Genomic DNA, 9,157 nt, shown 5'->3' on the forward strand with positions numbered 1-9,157 from the left:
TGATTTGGGGGTTGATTGTCATCACTTGAGGCTTGATATCTCAAGAAGGAGATGAAGTTTCCAGGATTTCGGTCTGGTTCTTTGAAGATATCTTTATTTTAATCTACATGTCCACGAACTGCCATAATCTGCTTCCCACAAAGAATTATTGTGACATTAATCGACTCCAACAACTTTCTGTTTGTGTCAATTCTCTCTGCTGCCGCAGAATTCAACTGCGCATTAACGGCAGGTTTCTGCTGTTCCATCACACTGAAGAAATCTTGAGCTCTTTGCTGGGTTTCCATGAGATATAAGAGATCACTGTGTTCTCTCAAGTCACTGATCCATTTGTGATACATGTTCCAGTACTGTGTCACAAACTTTCCACATAGAGAACCCTTCCCGAATAAACAACAGCATTTACACAGAGTACTATCAGCAGCATTAGAATACACTATCCAAGGATAATTTATGGTACACTTTTCCTGGAAACACACACACACACACACACACACACACACACACACACACACACACACACACACACACACAAGCATTCACACTAGAAGATTAAAAAAAAAAAAAAAAATGCCTGGGCAACGTTAGAGGATGAAACAGGAAATTTAGCTGGAATGGAAAAATCACTCCCACCGTGATGATAGCTAATCAGGAAAGACGGGATTTTCCGGGCAACTAGGGCAACACCCCTGCGTCCGTCCGTGCTTGCTCACTCGTAACAATACCCATGGTTGTCAGACTTTAGTCATATCCCATCACCGTTAAAAAAAAAAAAAATCACTTTTATATATATATATATATATATATATATATATATATATATATATATATAGAGTATATATATATATATATATACCGTATATATATATACCAGTCACCAATCGTGAAGGGATTGAGATATGGGGAGCCGTATTTTGCATCTGATGCGATATACCCCTGTTTTCCTCTTCGCATAATTCCAACGATTGCAAAGTAACACTCGATTCAACCGTATACTGTAATAAAAAATATGCTTAGTATATACTGTATAGGTGAACAGCCACTAGAAATTTTGGCTTAGCTTTGAATCCATTAGAGATACGCACGTTTCCTGAAAAAAACTGACGGGTTATAAAGATAATATTTGGCTCTCGAACCGTAAACACAAATTTTTTTTTTGTTTTAATATTGCCTTCCACCAGCAGTTGCACATTTATGATCACCAGTCAAAACAACATTAACACAGACGCTTAATTATCCATCACATAAAACAAATAAAGTTTTGCCTCTCTTATTCATTTACGCTAATATCATTCACAGATGGTACTCTTTCATTCATTAACCTTTTTCACAATATTTCTGGCTTCAGCCACATATTTCTTTGTGCTACACCCGACCCACAAAAAATTTTCCAAAATATTTTTAACATCTTTCTACTGCATTTACAAATGCTGGCGTTCTTCCATTTTCATTATTTCCGTTTTCCAGCTGGTGCTTGAGGGAGTTTACACGTAGTGCTGTGCAACATAAAGGACGAGGAGCAACTGCGACTTTCGCCTTGAAGTAAAAGCTTCCCACACTACCCTAAATCATGCAGGGATCTCTCTCAGTCTGGTGGGGCGCCATCCTCCACATGAGATGGCTGCATATTACTTGGTTTATCACACAAAAGGAAATGAATCATCCGCACTCACTTTCCTCTTCCCCACACTTTCCGAAGACATTAAGACCAGTCTCGCTCCTTAAACCTGGTTTGTTCGCTACTCATCACAACCACAAAGTGAAAGCGTGGTTCCGTCCAAGTCAGTTCATCCATAGAACAGATCCACACCACATGCACTCAGTGGATTTACACATGCCAGACAACATCAGATCTCATGGTACAGTGACAAGTGCAACACATTCACAATCGTTTTTCCTGTCACATCAAATACAATTCCCCCCTACCTCTCAAACAAACTCCCTCCTCGCTCGACCATTGCTATCACAATTCAAGCAGTGGCCCAGTGCTTGCAACAAACACTTCACCAACAACACAGTCCCACAGTAGAGGCAGACTGCCTCGTACACGTAGTATAAACACTTTGCAACACAATATCGTTTACTTCTGTCCCTAAACATTCGATACCGAGATCGTTATTCACAAATATAGAATACACATTGCATTCCTACAAAAATAATATAAAACTAATAAGCGGTGTGTGTGTGTGTGTGGGGTGGGGGGATGTGGGGGGGTGGGGGGATGTGGGGGGGGGGATGTGGGGGGGTTGGGGGTGTGCGCGCGCTTCAAACAGCGATGCAAAGTTGTAAGCTACCCACCTATCAACGGAAGTTGTGGTAGTTTGGATATATATATATATATATATATATATATATATATATATATATATATATATATATATATATATATATATATATATATATGGAAGCTTTTGTTTGGCAAATGACCTTATAAGTGGTGGAACTATATCTAAGTATACAAAAATACATAAGACTACTTGGATTTCACCATGTGGTAAATATTGTAACCAGATTGACCACATTGCAATTAGCAGAAGGCATAGGAGTTATTTGCAAGATGTTTGCGTAAGGAGGGGGGCAGATATAGGTAGTGATTATCAACTTGTTGTGTCAAACATTAAAATAAAACTTAAGAGAAACGTTAATGGTAATTGTACAGGAGGTAATAATTATGATTTGGATGAGCTGAGAAGTGATGAGAGCACGAGGGAAAAGTTTCTGTGGGAATGTAGGAACAGGTTTCTAGTCCTGCAGACTTTGATGGAATCTGAAGACAATGATATTAATCAAATGTGGAGAGAGGTAAAAGAGGTTTTGCATGAAAGTGCTGAGGTTACTATTAAGAAAAAGGGAAAAGCGAGAAGAAAAAGTGGATGTCAGATGAAACATGGAATGCAATTCAGAAAAGGAAAGAGGCTAAGTTAAGAAGTGAAGAACAACATGTTGATGGCCAGGTAGTTGAAGTACTTAGAGCAAAGTACTGGAGTTTACATTCTGAAGTAAAAAGACTCGTTAGACGTGATAAGAGGAGACTATATGATGAAAAGGCGACAGAGACAGAAATTAAATTAAGTAAAAATGACGGTCAGAGCACAAGAGCAGCGTATCAGGCCATAAAGGAGTTAACTGGGACTGAAAAGAGAAGGAAGGAAATACCTGTACGAGACAGAAATGGTAATTTGATGACTAAAGATCTGGATATAAAAGGAAGGTGGAAAGAGCACTTTGCATGAAAGTGCTGAGGTTACTATTAAGACCAATCCCAGCTGAAGAGGACATTTTGCCAGCCGAGAGAGATTTGCAGATAGAAACAGGGGATATAACTTTGGAAAAGGTAGCAAAATCTATAAAAGAGTTAAAGAATTTTAAGGCCCCAGGAGAGGATGGAATATTCCCTGAAATGCTTAAGGTGGAAAATGACGAGTTGATGAATGCGCTTTTGAAACTTTTTAATGTGGCTTGGGATAATGGTGGAATTCCAAAAGAGTGGAAAAATGGTTTGATTATAAAAATACCAAAAAAGGGAGATTTAAGTGTGTGTGGCAATTGGAGGGGGATAACTTTGACACCTGTAGTTGCAAAAGTTTTTTCCAAAATCTTGTTGAACAGGATAGAGCCAGTAATTGATAACATTTTAAGAGAAGAACAAGCGGGATTTAGAAAGGGTCGAGGTTGTAGTGATCAGATTTTTATTGTAAGGCATCTAATGCAACAAGCTAATGAGATGAAAATGCCACTTAGTATGTGTTTTGTGGATTTTGAAAAGGCGTTTGATAGTGTTTCACGTGGAGCTATGTTGAAAATTATGAGATTCTATGGTATATCAGAAAGTTTGTAAATATTATTAAAAGCTTGCATGAAGGTACTGTACTTTTTATAAGGTAATGGTGGGTGGTTCTTTGAGTGATCCATTTCAAGTTAGATCAGGAGTGATTCAAGGAGTTCTTTCGCCATTGTTGTTTGTTTTGGTTATGGATTATGTTATGAAAAAGGTTGTAAGGAGAACAGGTGCAGGAATTAACTGGAAAGAAAATAAGAAGCTGATGGATTTGGACTATGCTGATGATATTGTACTGATTTGTGGAAGTATTTACGAGATGCAGAGGGTGCTTGATTGTCTGGTGGAGGAAGGAGAAAAAGTGGGATTGGTAATAAATTGTGGAAAGACTGAAATTATTAATATGAACGTGGAGAACCAAATCGATTGTGTAATTGGGAATAAAGTAGTGAAGAATGTAGAAAACTTTAAATATCTGGGAACGATTGTATCATCTAATGGATCATTAAACAATGAAATTGAGGAGAGGATTAGACAGGCTTGGCAAGCTGTTGGAATGTTGAAATCTGTTTGGAATAATAATATGCTTTCGGTACATACTAAAGTGAAAATATACAAGTCCATGGTTAGACCAATTTTAATTTACGGGCATGAGTCATGGTACAGTACAATTGCAACAGATCAGAAAGTATTAGGATTTGAAAATAAAATACTGAGAAGGATTCTTGGGGTAAAGTGGCAAGACAGAGTTACAAATGCAAGAGTAAGGGATATTACGAGAGTGGAACCAGTTAATGAATATGTGAGACTGTCTCGCTGGAACTGGCTGGGGCACACATACAGAAAAGAAGGTAGTTTAATACAGGATGTGCCAGAGTGGACTGCTAGAGGAAGAAGAGGTAGAGGTAGGCCGAGGGAAACCTGGTTCAGAACAATGAAAAAAGAAGCAGGAGAGGAGTGTTGGTGGGACCTGAAGGAGATGGCAAGAGACAAATATTGGTGGAGAGGGTTCATTGAGGCCCTATGCATCCCGTGGGGTGCCACAGGAAATTATATATATATATATATATATATATATATATATATATATATATATATATATATATATATATATATATATATATACATGTTTCCAATTTATAGGATGATGATGCCTGCAGAGCTTCATGTTCTTCAACCAGTAAAGCAAATGACAATACTGACTTAGCCACTACACCATCCCCTAGTCGAGATTCAGATTTTATTCCTGTTGATGAATCAGAAGTCACTTTAGCACATACTGTTGCACTGAACCAAGATCAAAAAGATACAAAAGACAGTCCATCCACATCACAAACTCCAGCGACTCAAGTAGTTGATGTATCTAAGTCCCCGTATGATAGACCCAGTCAACTAAAATTGCCAAACTACCCAAGCAATCAGAATAATAGGAAATTTAGAACTCCCTACTTTGATATCTTTTCTTGGTTAGAATACTCTGTCTCGCAAGATGCGTATTACAGCTTTCCATATAGGCACTTTGCTGGAGCATCCGTTCGTAAGGAGGAAGGACTAGGTAGGAGACCGTTTATTGATGTTGGAACAAGGAAACGAAAACATATCAGTACCCTTCTCAAACAAAATCAGGCAAGTGAAAGACGCATTAATACCTTGGTCTAATTTCAAGGATATTCAGCCAGGGTACACTTATTCTGTAGCATCTTCTCTATCTTCAGCTAGGCAACAAGAAATTGAGAACAACAGGGAACATGTAAAGTTACAATTAAAAGTCACTGCATTACTGGGAAGGCAAGGCCTGTCTTTTCGTGGACAAAATGAGGGTGGTGATATATTAAATTCAGAAAATTTTGTAGAAATTCTTCACCTAATTCTTGAATCAAATCCCTCTCTAAAACAAAGTTAGATAGACGATATGGCCATTACACAACTACTCAATACCAGAATGAGTTGATATCAGTTGTTGGAAGACATATCAAGGACACCATTTGTGCTGAAGCACAAGAAGCCAAGTACTTTTCAGCTATGGTTGATGAAAGACTTGTCAAAAAAGGAACAGATGGCTATTCTTATGCGGTACTTTAGTGAGGATATTGTGAAGGAATGTGTCATTGGAACCTATCACATGGAAAAGGTTGATGCTGCAAGTAGAGCTGGTTTAATACATAAGGAATTGAACAATCTGGTTTAATTTGGTCTAACGGTGTGGCTCAGTGTTATGATGGTGCTAGTGTAATGAGTGGATGCTTTACCGAGGTTCATGCAAGACTACGGGATAAATTTCACCAAGCAGTATACATACATTGCCATGCACACAGGCTGAATTTAGTACTGGGCGACTGCATAAAGAATACCAGTGGCCTCTCTTCATTTCTTTCAGTTATTAACACACTTTACACATTTGTTACTAACAGTAACACAGGGAGGCACAGAAAGGAGATCTTCAGGTTTTGACACTAGAAAGACCTGCTATAAGAAGATGGTCTTACTAATATGGGTCAATATCAGAGGTTAAGCTTCGCTGTGGAAGTTTGCTATTAGTGTTTAATACAGTTTCAGAGGGTTCTGATTCAGCAGAAGCAAATGGACTGTCAAAAAGTCAGCGTCTTTCAGGTTCGTAATGGATGAACATACTATTGAACAAGTCTTAGAGTTACCAATTGTTTGTGAGATCAGCTTCAAGCAATGGAAGTCTTACTATCTGAAGCCTGCTCTCTCATACAGTCAATTATTAAAGAACTCCAGGTCTTGAGATACTTTTGACAAAGCTGAAGATTTTGCTTCAACATATGAGACATACAAACTTGGACAATTTAGACCTAAGAGAATTCAGAAGGTATCATCAGGACTAAAGAGCTTCTTAACTGATTCAGCTCTTGGAAGAAATGAGGGGAATAATTGTATTGCTCCAAAGACTGAAATCAAAAGAACCTACTTTGATATAATAGATAGATATCTCTCAGAGCTTGATATTCGCTTCACAAAAAACTTGCTCCTAATGGAAGCAATGAATACACTTGACTGCAATTCCAGAGACTTTCTAGAATATGAGACGCTTCCTATTATAGTACAGTCTTACAAAGATATATACATAAATGAAATTCTTCTAGTTACCTTACTATCTGTCGCAAAAAGACATTTTCTAAGTAAGAGTGGCAAGCCAAAGAATCTGTTAAAATTATATGAACTCAGACCATTAGATTGTGCGTTTTCAGAAATAGAAAAAAAAAAATGAAAATTCTTATCACCCTTCCAGTAACTACTGCAGGCAATGAACGACTTTTTTCAGCATTTTGCTTAATCAAGACATATCTAAGAAGCTCAATGAGACTTGCTATTTATGGCCTCAGAAAAGGAACTTGTTAAAAATTTTAACTTTAACACTCTGGCTGATAATTTTGCAAAGCAGAGATCACGGAGATATCCACTGTTGCAGTATATTCATTTTTCAGTGCAGTTAATATACGTAGTTTAGTTTTTAATTTCCTTTAATGAATTCTGAAATTAATATACTCTTCTAACATGAGCCTCTTCCACGTTTATAAACCATCATTTTATTTCTCCCATCTCTAAGTGTAGAGCTTATTTTTTCGCATAACTTTATATGGTTCATGGTATTTTTGTGGCTCGCAAGCTAAAAGCTTTCCAATTTTAATTCAATTACAAGTTTACACTTTTCATTGTCAATTTTATATACATTATCTTTTCATTAGGCTGTAAAAATGAAATCAGTTTAAGCTTTCACCAATACAAATATTTTAATTGCTATTTTCTCTATTATCCCAGTTCATTAGCATAATTACAATGCAATTATATGTACTTTACCCTGCACTTTAAATTACATATTTAACTTGACACAGAAATACTGCTAATGCTAGAATATCCATTAGCCGGTGTGTCAGGAAGTAATTGGTTTAATAAATAATTATATACAGTATATATATATATATATATATATATATATATATATATATATATATATATATATATATATATACTGTATATATATATATATATATATATATATATATATATATATATATATATATATACATATATATAATTTTTTTTTTTTCAGATGGAACACTTAAATGCAGCCTTAATAAATCTCATTAGAGCTAGATGCCTTTTTTTTCAGTTAAAAATTCAAGATGGTAGACGCGTGAATAAAACTTATAAGGGCGTCACAAGGATTAACCCGCCCCGTCCCGACGACGTATGGGTACGTCACCACGATTTGCATTTGCCAGTCCCGGCGACGTACCAGTACGTCGTGCAATTGCAATGTGCATAATTTCGACAATTTTCAAATTTCGCGCTTGATTTGCGGTACGTACCCTCGCCTGACCTTCCCCTACCTGCCACCAGGCGGGGACACTTGGCGACCCCGCGCGACCCGCGCTAGCCCGCCGCTCGTCCACTCACCTGGTAGCCACGGTCCTGCTCAGACATGGCTAAGAGAGGTCTCTCAGAGAGCGAAATTCAAGTCGCCCTGGACACCTTTACCGGCGACAGTGATTCCCCACTGGATGACGAGGAGATGGACAAAGATTATGTGCAGCCAGACGAGGAAGAAACCACCAGCAGTGACGAGGAAGTTCCGTCACCAAGGAAACGGCAGTACGTGACTTACCGTGCTGCTAGAGAGGGGCAGGAGGCAAAGAAGGCACGTGGTATGTCATATCCCTATCCCCAGCGTGCCTTGGAAGCCGAATTCGAGGTCGAGGACGAGGACGAGGACGAGGACGGAGACGTGGGACGTGCTGCCACGTGGTATGGGCGGGAGGTGATTACGCATCGTGGCCCAGAGCGCACACCACGTCGTCTAAGCAGGTATGGGCCAAGCATTCTGTTTGGGGCGGTAGGAAGTGAAGTGGAGGGAGTGGGGAGTGAAATGGACATTCCTGGGATTAGGGAAAGTGAGAGTGAGGTGGGTGAGTCATTGCTCTCCCTACGCAGTGTGAGGCGGCAGAGTGGATCACGTGGGCCTGTGCGGGTGCGTTCCTTATCACGTGGGGTTGTGTGGGTGGGGGACGGTGGGGAGGAACCACTCCAAAGCACGTCTTATGCTCCCCAATATCCCCTAACACGTGGTCGAGCAAGGTTGCGTGAGAGAGCACGTGGTGTGGTAATGGAGGGGGAAGGTGGGGAGGAACCACTCCCCAGCACGTCTTCTGCTCCCCAATATCAAACTATTTCATCCCCACAGCCCCTAATGTTCCTCAAGGCCGTAAGGGTAAGGGAAAGGGAAAGGGTAAAGGCAGAGGGAAGAGGAGTGACAGTGGGGAAGCCCTCCAGATTCTTTCTCCCCAACCTCCCCAACCAGGGATCTCCTCCCCACCCAGACGAAGGCGGTGATGGGGACGAGGGATTTGTGTCGTG

This window comes from Coenobita brevimanus, chromosome 55 (genome assembly GCF_032717465.1).
Source record: "Coenobita brevimanus isolate Jiangsu-jjx chromosome 55, ASM3271746v2, whole genome shotgun sequence".
In the NCBI taxonomy this organism is placed as follows: domain Eukaryota; kingdom Metazoa; phylum Arthropoda; class Malacostraca; order Decapoda; family Coenobitidae; genus Coenobita; species Coenobita brevimanus.